Source organism: Notolabrus celidotus, chromosome 14 (assembly GCF_009762535.1).
Source record: "Notolabrus celidotus isolate fNotCel1 chromosome 14, fNotCel1.pri, whole genome shotgun sequence".
NCBI lineage: Eukaryota > Metazoa > Chordata > Actinopteri > Labriformes > Labridae > Notolabrus > Notolabrus celidotus.
In genome coordinates this window covers 23,411,573-23,424,416 of record NC_048285.1, presented here as the reverse complement: position 1 = coordinate 23,424,416, position 12,844 = coordinate 23,411,573, and the positions used below count along the sequence as shown (strand labels likewise).

Sequence of the window (12,844 nt, the reverse complement as noted above, 5' to 3'; positions counted from 1 at the left end):
TTACTGCCTGCAAATCTGCACTCATCAAGAAGCCACATCAAGAAGTAAAACCACCTGGCCATTGCTTTTATTTGGCCAAGAAACCGTCTAGCTTTGTAGAATCATTTCTTTTACAGTTGAGTTCAATAATATCTCACGCAAAAATGTCATCTAATTAATTTACTTGGCCTCATCACAAGCCATAAATACACTTTTTCTCCATTTTAATGGAAGACTGTTGGAGATACACCAACTAAAAACATGAATGAGAATAGTTTTCCTCCCTTCTTCTTTTCAAGAAATATGTGCAGATAGATGCTTTATCTCACTTTTCCATCACTAAGTAAAATTAGCCTTTTTGTTATTGTTCCATGTGTAATCTCATTTTCACCTTCCACCTGTGGCCTCCCATTCTATTTCTTTTTACACCTGAATTAAAAGAAGCTGTCAAAGCACCTGTTTCTAGCTGTATGTTAAAGAGGCTCAGCTGTCCTGTATTGTCTCTATGATTCCACTGCAGAAACCTTTGAGTTTAAAATTGCACCTGAGAGTAATGCCTGTTAACCTGAGACATCCGTGTTTTAAGATTGAGATGTTTTAAAGAAGGATAGATTTTCAATTCTGTGTTGCAGTGTTCACATATTTTAACTTTGTTAACAATCTATTTTTCAAGCGGATTATCAAGTTATATAGGTGTAGAATTTATGGCTCTCTGTGATGGATTAATAACCACTCATGTCTTTGTATATGAAGCTAAAGCCAGAGAGTGGTTAGCTTTGCTTAGCTTAGCTTAGCTTAGCTTAGCATGCAATACAAAAACAGGGAAATGGATACCTTCGCTCAGTCCAAAGTCACAAAAATCAGCCGACATGCACCACTTAGCCTTTGCCAACCATGATTAAAACTAGCCAGCTGATTCCACTTGCTTACTGACTTTATGCTAAGCTAGGCTAATTGTCTTTTAGTCGGACCTTCATATGATATGAACAGATACAAGTGTGGTCTCATTCTTCTTCATAAACTCTCATCAAGAAGGGGAGTGGATGTATTCCTCCAAACTAAGAACTGTTCTTCATAAAAATTAGGAAAAGCAATTTAGTCTGTGTAAAAATAAAGATAAAATAGTTTTTCCATCACAGTCTGTCATTCCTGTTCTTTGATTTGTAGTTTTTTGTGGCTCATCAACATATAAAGTGCTGTAAAAAAGGAATTTAAAGGAGATTTATTCTCAATAATGGCTGTATTGAAATTTCAATTTTGTTCCTGGTCATAAATTTTCCCAGCTTCTTGGGCTGTAGCACACTGTGCAAAGTCTTGAATAACTGATTCACTTTGAGTACAGATTACTCTGTGACTGAATGAGATAGCAATTCAGATCTTGTATTGCATCTGACATTGTTTTATTCACACTGCCCATAGCTACTGAACAAATTAAAAAATCACTTAACTCGAGGGGTTGAGCACGCAGCAAAGTTTAAATCGAACAAAGACAATTTATACCCCACCTGCTTTTTTCCAATGACCCCAGTCCTGGCTGCTATCCAGCAACTTGTCCTAATCACTCACTAACTCACCCAACTCTCTGACTTGCTGGCCTCTGATGGCTTGAATTGAAAGTGGCTGCTGCCAGGAGCCTTCCACTTTTCCAAGACTGTCTGAACAAATTGGTTAGTGATGGGATGAGCTTGTAATTGCTGCAGAATGAGATAAAAAGTTGCTTGACTCAGACATGACTCATGAATTCATTATGCTGAACAGAAAACTACCAAGTGGGTCACACAGGGGCATGCATATTGTGCTAATTCTTGCTTTATCTTACAGGTCTGTTCAAGGAAATTGCCCACCCCAAAAAAAAAAAAACAGACTTAAGAGGTGAGTAAGCTGAAAGTTCTTGCTGTTCATTAGCTTGACTGAAGATCACTCAGTATTCAATACTTAAATGAAGCAAGAACACTCTGAATTTCAATCATCTGTGCGAGGAGGAGGATAGGAAAGTTTTGATTAAATTTCAATATGTCAAGGTGGCACTAAGTTGTTTTAAAGATGAAGTGTATACAAGGACAGGCAGAGCGTTTAAACTATTTTCTCCCCTTTTGTCACTCACACAGATACTCTACAGGCATATTTGACAGCCTCGAACTCCTGTTTCCCTTCAGAGTTTTTCCCATTTCAGCCTACAAGCTCCCTCTTTTGTTGCTTAGAGTAAACACCTTTTGTGATGGCAAATATTCCTCCCGTGGTAAGAGTTCAGAAAGAATCCCTTAGTTCTTGGAGATAAGATGTGGAGTTGTCGATTGCACGGCGTGAGCCAGACCTTGAGCCAGTTATTTTGCTGTTGCGAAGCTGTCCCCTGCAGATGTGTGGTCTTAAAGTTACATCAATAAGCTGTCTAAAAAACAGAGAACAAAGTGTAGTCTTACTGTGATGTAAACTCAAGGCTCTTTAGATGTATTTGTCATTAGATAAACATGTGCTTGATGCTGAGACAAGTTGTGTTTAAATGCTAGGTGAGGACATTCAGAGCTCTTTAAGATTCTGCATTGTGACAAGATCTTCCATTCCTAGATGCAAAGAGTAACACAGTCTTGTTTTTATGTTCAAAACAAACAGAATATGCTTTATGATCTCTAAAATAAGACACTTCATCAAACACCCGTTTTAATCTCTGCCTCCTGGGAAATGTTAGTTTTAGTGATGTTTCAAAGAGACAAATTTCCTAGTTGTTTAAAGGACAAAACCAACAGGTTTAAAGGTAAGAAAACACTGAGAATACAGCCAAAATGTAGCATAATTTATTCAACAAGGTTAAACAAGGAAACAGAGGCTACAGGTAAACAAGTGTGGATAACATTAGCAGCGCAAGCACCACCAGTCTTTGGTCTTCCATGCAGGGTAACATATATACTGTATGTCTGTGCTGGTTACTGATACGGTTGAGATGCCATCTGTCATCTGTCATTTGTGCTTGTTTACATCTAGGTAGTCGCGCATTATAGCATAACACAGGACTTTCAGATATGTGTCCAGTCCGTCCCCGATCCGTTGCGGTCCGGCTCTGTGCTCTCTCTTCCATCAACACTCACTGGTTGCGTTTTCGCAATGCAGCACAGAGCAGGACCGCTGGACAGCTGTAGTCATGTGACTGAGGTTTTCCCGCTGTAATTACTGAATCAAGGATTATCCTCCTCCTCTCCTCATCCATGTTGTTTTTATCATCCTCTGAAAAGATCTGACCTGTTGACTCCAGGCCTGGCTCCGCTCATCATTACGGTTTGTTGTTGTAGTTAAGTGAAATACGATCTGGTGATAACACAGAGTGTTTTATTCTGAAAGTTAATTGGATGCTTCATTTTGTTTTCGTACCTGACTTCCTGTCCAGCTCCATCTGTTCTGTTGAGATTGATGCATCGTGCTCCGGCATCCGGCAAAAATAGAGGTCTCCGTGTAGCTGATCTGTTGCGTTCCAGCACGCCTGATCAGAGACGCAGCCAGAACGCAATGTAGACGATCCAGTGGGAGTTAACAAATTGACTCGAATAGAAACCTATCAGATCCGGTGCCGTGACAGTTCACAGACGGACCATACACAGATCTAGTGGAATTTGCCGGTAATGGCAGTGGGGCACTGGCCCCAGAGAGTGGCGGGTGGTTGCACTACAGCTTCATTACAACATGTGACTGAAATTTCAGGCCTAAAATAATATAAATATTGATGAATAGTGTTTAACCAACTAGTGCCTTTAGTGCTGACTCTCAAGGGTGAAGATGTACAGATTTAAAAAATGTGGAACACATTTGGTTCAGTGGGATAAGGTTCAGGCACAAAAACATAAATACTTAAACACTTATACTTAAAAAAACAACTATGTTTTGCACTTCTGCTGGACTGCAATGAAGTGTTTATAACTGTTCCAAACAGCCACAGCTGAAGGCAACCACTGCAATAAAAATGGAGGGGATGCAAAAGCTCATTGAAGTGGGGGCACATATTTTAAGCTTTCACTGCTAACAGGCATTCAAAGCGTTGCACTCATGTTCAGGTACCGGAAATAGTTATGTAAGTGTGTTGTGAATGTCAAGTTGCTGGTTTTGAATAGTTAAAGAAACTGTCTAACACAGAATCCCAAATCCTGTTTGGAATAATGTGTGAGGAAGCAGAATATTCCACCTTATAAGACGCACTTCTGATTGAGTTTACAGAGTTCTTCATATTAGAGAAACATGGAGTTGTTTAAAATGACTTTAACTTACTGCTGCAAGAATTTTGTTGTAATGGTTACAATTTGTACAGTGTGGTTATAGTTTGGTGACAGAGTGGTTATGGTGAAAAGAAATCAAAGTTGACTGCAAATAGAAAACAGAAATTACTTCTGGTCCCTCTTGAGTATGTTTAAAGCTGAGTCTGAAATCACACACTCATTCTGTTATTGATTAGTTCCACTAAAATGAACTCTCAGTAGTTTATTATAAAGTGAGCAGTAAGTCAAGATTTCAGGCACTTATTGTTATTTGTGTTATTTCTAACACCTGCAGGGGTGCACTATTGTCATTTTTCCAGCTTTTAAATATGACAGTTCTGTTTTGAGAAAATTAATACACATACAAAAACCCAAGAAATTGTGTGCTGGGGAAAGAGCAAGCACCGTCCACAGGGACACGCAAACGTAAGAAGTCAAGGAAACCCTAAAGGCTCAATATCTCAAACATGTCTGCCTTTATTTAAAAAGCATTTGAATGATCTGGGCTGTAACTTCCATTTTATTATCCTATCAGTACATCTCTTGACATACACAACAGTTACAGTGCTATCATGCTGAGAGATTTCACGCTGTCTCAACTATCATTGCCAGAGATAATTGCTCCAAAGAGTCACTATGCTGTTAAACTAAAATAAGATTAAACACCCAATGATCTCCCCCCCTTATTCTTGATTGTGACAGTCTTTTCTGATGCACTCGGTGAAGGCACTAACAGGGGAGTGTCCGTATTTTAAGCACTCTCTGTACAGACGGTACATACTTGCAGAGTTTGGCTGCCATGTTTTCCCTGAAATCAGCCCTCACATTGATCTGTGACACTGTTCATAAAAAAAGGAGCTTAATTTGAAAAGTAGTGAATACATATGGTTCTGACTGTCTTCCCCATAGAAGTAAGAGCATTTTAAAAGTATATTTAGTTCATCATAAACAATTTATGGGTAAATATACAAACTGGAGGTGATTAACTAATTAACGTGTTATGAGCCAGGAGCGTGTCCAGACCTTTGACAGGGAGGGCCAAACTGGTGCACTGACTTATACATAGATGGTATGAAGTATGCCTGCACATGCATTTGATGCATTTACTGCTTCGCTCTCCACGAAACTGATCTTTTTAGTTGGTAGCATATTATTATTAAGGCTGTATGATTTTTGAGTTTACAGGGCTCAAAATTGCGACTGTTTTGGACGCCTATGCTCCCATGTAATGAGTTCAACCTCAAGATGTATATTTAGGAGCATTTTTGTGAGTCCAAATAATTGTTGTGTTCCAAGGTATTTTTCCATTTCTCTGTAAAACGTTTTCTAATGCATAGGCCGACGGTTGATTGGCAATGCCTGCTGTGTGCAGTGCACATTAGTCGGGGCATGTGCCTCTTGTCGGGGCATGTGCCTCTTATCAACCACAGTTGCGTTAGAAGCTTACATCACCAATCAAATGTCAGCTTCGCATTCTTAACTTTCAATGCTGATTTTAGATCGCCCATTTGCCTTCAATCACTCTCATTCACTGCGCTTCACTGTCATGTAACAGAGAGGTTACTTGCGTGAAATCAGAAGAGCTGAAGAGATAAGATGAAGGGAACGTTGATGGATTTCCTTCATATGAAATTTGAATGGATCTTTTAAATAAATATCAGCGGGTTGTCAAAAAGTCCAGGGCTCAATACTATTTGAATCTTATTGATAAAACTGTCATAACCCTGGGGTACTTTTTAAGTATTAAACACGGTTACCTCTTCCACTCCCCTCTAATTAAGAAATAGCTGTCTTTAAGTAGTGTAGTGCACATAGTGTTAAACATAAGAGCTATAATTTATCTTATGTCTAGTATTGATCCATCTTTAAATAGCTTATTCATCTATCCATGGAATACTGCAGTTCTGAATCATCTTCATCCTATTTTTCTTTACCAGAACTTCATATTATCGCTGCAATTAAGTCTTCCACACAACATTTCTTTTCACCATTGCGCAGACGATACACAGATTTACGTCCCCCTTGAACAGAATAACAATAGACTAACTGACTTCAAAAATAATCTTCAAGACATCAAATCATTGATGGATGAAAATCTTCTTCAGCTTCATGAGAATAAAAATGAATTAATTTTAGCAGGATCACAGCATTTCACCAATTGTAGCTCTCCTCATCTTGGCTCATTGACCTCCTCCTTAAAATTTTATGCAAAAATAACTTGGAGTCATGTTTGATTCAGCATTAAAGTTTTATAAACAAATAAACCCAGGAGTAACAGAAAGTGTCATGCAGCTCTGCACCATCTCCAAAATCAGACTAATTCCAAGGACCCCTGATCTGGAAAAAGTCATCCATGCATTCATATCATCCCACAATGTTACTTTGGTATCACTCATTCACGTTCATAATCTCTTCAAATAGTTCAAAACGCAGCAAGAATTCAGTCAAGGTCAAAAAAGTGGGACCACATTTCTCCAATTCTTGCCTCCTTACACTGGCTGACAGCCAGATACAGAATTTTACAATCCTGTTGTTTTTTTAAAAGGCATCAATGGTTTGGCCCCCTCCTACATCACAGAACTCCTGTCTCCACATCACACTGTCAGACAACTGAGATCATCTGACCAAAACCCTTTGTTTGTCCAGAGATCAATGACTAGGTGTTAAAGGGACAGGGCCTTTTCTATCTGTGCCCCAAAACTGTTGAATTCTCTTCCTCCACTAACTGATTCTCCTTCATTCCCCAGCTATGAAAATGGCCCTGTGCACTGTGTTCACTGTAAGGCCTGTAGTAGGTTGCAGGTAGCACAGCGTTCGCCATGAAAGCCACCCATTTGAAGCTTGAGAGCTTGACCAAACATGGAGAGTGCCAAATACAAGAAATGCTGGGACAAGCGTGTGGCAAAGAAGGATTCAGAAACAGCCTCAATTGTTAAAGCTTTATTTGTCAGGATGAAATGAAATGTTAATATGTGCATTGTAGTTGCGGTGCTCCATAATTTATGGTGGGTGCTTCTAAATCTTTGATGGTGCTCCTAACTTTTTGATGTTGGGATGTCAAGTAAAACGATTATTTTTAACCTCAAAAACTGTTTGAGTTTTGAAAATAACACCATCAACAAAAATCTATAGACTGTATGTTTCATTATTTTGAGGACTGAGGGTGCCAGTTTGGCTTAGTGTTCAAGTGCACACCCCATGACACCTCCAGATACCATAGTTCTAATCGCAGCAGACACAAGTTTGACTAATGGGCCTTGACCCTTTGCTGCATGTCTCCTTAAATCTCTAATCCCTACATGTTCTTTCTCTCTTCATTTATTTTAGGTACTTTGGGCTCAAAAAGATGCATGTCCTTGAAGGCAAAGTTCAAATGTACAGACAATTAAAAATATGCTTTATTGAAAATTTCACAAAAGCAACTAGCAACCTTCTTCTTCTGTCGTATGTCCTTAGACCTTAAGCTCCGTTGCAGCAAGCCAGTCCAGTGTATCATTGTCAACGTCAATTAACCCACGATCACCATTCGGGGGCCGGTGTTTAGGGCAGTTGGTCATCACGTGTTCCACAGTCTGTGATGGATCCCCACATTCACAGTGGGCACTATCTGCGAGACCCCACTTCTGCATTGATGCAGCAAAACGTCCCACACCTGTCCTCAGGTGGTTGAGGGTTGTCCACTCCTTACGGGGGAGGTGCTGGCCAGGAACGTCTGTGGGGTCTTGCCTTCACCCAGGAGGCCTTGGAGGTGTCGGCTGGTGTTGTGCGGAGCAGTTCCTGCGCCTGAGCGGCAAAGGGGCGCCAGGACTTTAGGCGTGTCCGCTGTGGTGTCTCCATGACGACCTTGTGGAGGATGTGGGATTCACTCAGCTGTGCTTTCTGAGCAAGGGCCAGCTTGGCTGCTTCTCATCTGACCCCTGCTGGAGCGATTCCAGCAAGGACAGGTAGATGGTTTGTTGGGGTGGCTCGTAGGCATCCTGAGACAGTCCGTAGGGTGATGTTGAGGGCGGCATCCAGCTTTTTGACGTGGGGGCTACGGCTCCAGACAGGGGCACAGTACTCGCAACCTGTTTCAGCACAACCCAAAAGTATGTTTGAACATAATTCCCGCCTCTGACTGGCAACATGGCCAAACTTAGTTGAAAATTATGTGGTTGCACTTCGGTTGGCCAATGTGTTTTTTGGGGATGTGGGGCAGTGCCACCCCAGTTCACCTTCTTTAAACACACCCCTGGTTTTAGCCTGTTTTTGTTGTGCCAAGTTTACATTTTTCTCCATACATTTATATGAAAAATGAACATGTTCTGCTGGTGACACTGGCTACAGCCAAACAGACGACAGGAAGATAATGAGAGAATATTTCACAACAAGATTTCTTTTCATCTCGCAGTCTGATCGTGTGATCCCCCTCGCACATATTGTTTTGAGCTCTGATGATATTGGTCAGGGAGAGCAGCCTTAGTAGCTTTATCCACAGTATAACAGAAGCTATTGAATATTGAATGATCAGGCCCAGGGGAAATTAATCGGGTATCACAGAAAACAGGCTCGATCACAAGTCTGGTTAAAATGACAGCGGCAGGAAAGATAAAGAAAGCGGAGCTGTGGGCTAAAAGTGCTGAGCATACTTAGTGTTATCTATTGAAGTTGCAGAGCTGCAGGTGCCCACGGCTTGACTCTACTTCCCTCTCTCTCTTCCTGTGTACACACTCGACTCTGGTGTGGAAAGAGCAACAACAGCTGTTTAACCTGGAGCACTATTGTCCAACAGAGGGATTTATGGATGAAGGACCGTCAATGTGGAGCAGAGAGAGAGTCATCCAAGTCAGATGTGAATACACTGCATTTACAACATAAAATGGCAAGTATGATGCCCAAACAGCTGCTTTAACACCCATTTTTTGCAGAAGTTGCAAGATCCCCAAACAAAAGCACACCCTCTGAGAAAAAAGGAGAATAATTTGAAGGTTTGTACATGTTGAGGGCTTTTTTTAATGGCGGATACAGTACACAGAGAAGCCAGAGCAGGCTGCCTCCCAGTTGGACAGCTGCACTAATGGAAACCTGCATAGTCTCAATTATAGCCAAGTCCCACATCTACTCTAAGTGCCAGGTGGAAACAAGACATTTTGTATTTACAATTTTATTTCTCTACTGAGGCCTAAAAAAGCAAACACTGAGCTCAAAGGCAAATAGTGTGCCATAGGGAACATATCACTAGAGAAATATATGAAAATCAAGTCAAATAGGTGTTAGAGTGTGATCCTATGCATGCAGATTGAGGTTAGATGTTGTGCATATGACTTTGCAAAGCACACAGTCAGCAAGGAACAGCAACCATAATGTTTTTCATGTAGGGCTGAACGCCCACTGAATGAGGCACAGCTCAGATTGTTTGTGAAGGAGAGCAGTGTTATCAGAGTCTTTTTGGGGATCTATTTTTCAATCAATTTTTATATATAGCTCAGAATTATATCAAAACAGAGAACAGGTCTAGACTGTACCCTTTGTTTTGTTGGATATGCTCAACATAAATCTACCAAGGACAAGCACAGGGGAAATTTCTTCTTAACAGGCACAAACATGAAAGCTACTCTGAGGAACTTTTGGTTGGTGTTGATCTTGTTGACCCCTGTTGACAAAGCAGTGCTTCTTATCTCTTTGCTGATCTTGTCTTGTACATAAGTAGATAGTGTTTTCTGCTGAAAAATAATCCCCTTGCCTTGTTTTAACAGTCGAACTTACCACTCGCTGTGAAACTTTTCTGCGGAAAAATGTAAACCAATCTGGTGGCAGCAGTAACAGACACTTCAAATTACTTTCAGAGAAAAGTCCATGCTCTCTCTGATGCTCTTGTTTTGCTTTATTATCTCATATAGAAGCATTAGTGTTAATTTCAGTCTGTTTCATAATCAGCCCAAAACTCATCACTGGAGCTCGAGGCAGAACCAGCCTCATTGGAGAACAGCCATCTGCTGTGACCTCAATCACATTCGCTAACAGAAACAAAGCGTTGGTTTGCAAAGAGCTGCATGCATTTCTGATGTAGCTGCTTATTTTTTAAGTTACATTTGATTATTTGACAGGCAACATTAGGTTGCACATAAAAAAAACAATGCAAAAGATCGTATGTATTTAGGGCATCTATCTGAAGTTACTACACATTCTCATCTCTGCTCATATGCGCTTCCTTGTTAACAGGGAAGCTGTTAGCGAGCCTGCAAGCATTTGCGGGTGCTACCGGTGTAAGCAGGCAAAGTGGCAGAGGCAACCCAGCAGCTGAACTTTGACTTCTCTTTGGTCTGTTCGGTGCCTTGGGTGTGCTCTTCAACTGTCAGTGCTCTGGTGTATGATCTATTAAAATCACTACATGAAATACTAAGCTTGAGAAACCAGGCCTCCTCTTGAAAAACGTCAACCATATCCACAGTACTCAACCTAAAAGCATAAGGACACTGGTTGATCTCTGTAGATTACAGATTGCTCATCAGTGAGCTTCTCAGTCTAATAAGGTGTTGCACCATTGAACACAAGTAATGTATAAATCAGAGTCTGCCCTGGGGGTTGACTCACCCTCCACCCTGCGGTGTTTCCCTGTGATTCTGGCGCCTTTGACATTCACCCGTCTGCCCTCATGGGTGAAGTAACAGAGCAGTAGCTCTAACCTTTACTCAACCAGTGATTTAGCCCGCCTGTCTCCACTGATAACACACTCGATCAGAGTCTGCCTGAGAAGAGGAGATGAGGGCCGCTCTGTGCTGCTGCTGTGCTCAGGTGGGGGCTTTAGTCACTGCCACCCATCCACTGTGTGTTAACCGACATCCACCTTTTATCTCAGCCTTGGTAGCCTCCATCCCATACGCCCACTGAACCCTAACACTCATCTATTCTACAGCACAAAACCCCGGCGTGGGGCCTTGAAACTCACCTACATAAACTCGCACAATGGCTGCCTCCAGATCCATCCAGTCAGATGTCCTTTCACCAACTCAGTGGCTCAATTCTTGTGCGGGGGGACTTCACTGTGATTGGATGCTGTCATTTTGAGAAGGCTTTATGACTAACAGAATAAATTTGTGAATACCTTCGACATATGCCAGGCTTTAGCTTGCACACAATTATTAATCATGAATATTTATTATTTGTATTGTACATTCACACTTAAATATGCTGAGCATTGCTTCAATTCCACTTTGTACTACATTCAGGCTCAGCTGGAATCACACTAAGAATTTAATGTAGGTTATTTAGAAAGTAATAAGACTGTGCCAAAAAAGTTTTAACCCAAATATAACCAACAGATCTGTTTCACTTTAGTTTGCTATTTTCCTGCTAATATTCAAATCTTTGCAGCAAACTAAAACTTAAAAAAAGCTTAATGAGGTCTTCATCTGAAATCAGTCAGAGGTGCGGCTCCACCACTCTGCTCGTCCACTGCTCAGTGGTAGTGACAAATGACTCCACAGCCGCAACATCCCTTTGTTTCTCAGCATTTTGCAGGTGATGCTTCTTTAGGAAATTACTTATCTGACAGAATGGCATCATTTTTTGTTTACTGCAATCACAAATACCCTGTTGCCCTCATTACCCACAGTATTCATAAGACACATCATTGGTCAAACGGAATGCGATTACATCTGTAATTTCAGTCTGTGTTTGGGAGTTGGGTGCACAGTGTCCTGCTGCACAGCATTGCTGTCGTGGATGTCTTCCTTGTACTTGACAAGTACAGAGAGTTCAGCAATGTTATTCCTCTTGGCCTTCATGCATTCATCACACTACACTATGAGCTGTTTTTTCAGGTGCTTGAACAAGTTAGTTGGGTTGCTTTGCGGCAGAGATTCAGGTTCCAAGCACTCTTGCCATATTAGTTTTCCGTGCTCAACACTCTCCCTTACCCCAAAATACCCCCAAAGAATTGACTAGAGACGTTTCAGGGGACCAGTTCTTCGCCTTCTGTTCCAGACGTTTGACTTTTGTTCACCCTGTCTGGATTCTGTTGTTAACTCGCTTTTCAGACTGAACTACTGCAGCAAGAGAAAACCTCTTGATCACCCTCTGGGGAAGGGGGTCTTCGTTTGGGGTTAGGGAATTAAATGCAGCTGAGTTAAGGGAGTGGGGCAAGTGTTTCAAATGTGAAAAAAAAAAACATTATTGGTTGAGTTTTATTAAGGGTTGGACAAAATCCTGATCAAGATTAATATGGGATTAATTGTGCAACCCGGTGTTCCATATTGATGACGAGAGTTTTCATTTTTTTTATTATAGATCCGGTCTAGGTGCTCTAAAAGTATAAAAACAAACAATGCACCATGCACCAAACACAGCCCACCGAGACCCGACTTTCTTTTTTTAAACCTTTTTTTTCAACTTTATCAAAACACAACTCATACCCAGACACCATACACAGCTAAAGTTTATTTTTCAGAATTTTCGCAGATTTATTCTAAATTTGACCTTTATCCTCAATATACTTCCACTCATTTCACAAAACTACGTTCCTCCAAAAAAGTACTCTCAAACTCAAGATGTTCTGTTCTTGCTAGAAATCCAGAGAGAAAGAGGAGAGGTAGTGCTATATTGACATGGTCCTGCTGTGCTTCAAGCCCCAGATATATATTCTTATA

At 41.0% G+C, this 12,844-nt stretch overlaps 1 protein-coding gene across 3 annotated transcripts in view; it reads left to right on the top strand.

Annotated features, from left to right (window-relative positions):
- Positions 1–12,844, top strand: part of lrfn1 (leucine rich repeat and fibronectin type III domain containing 1) — a 221,258-nt gene that overhangs the window by 64,549 nt on the left and 143,865 nt on the right. For all 3 annotated transcript variants that reach the window (XR_004633947.1, XR_004633948.1, XM_034702001.1), the window contains one exon: positions 1,801–1,851. The gene's annotated coding sequence lies outside the window, so the exon portion shown is untranslated. The remainder of the gene's footprint in view (positions 1–1,800; positions 1,852–12,844) is intronic.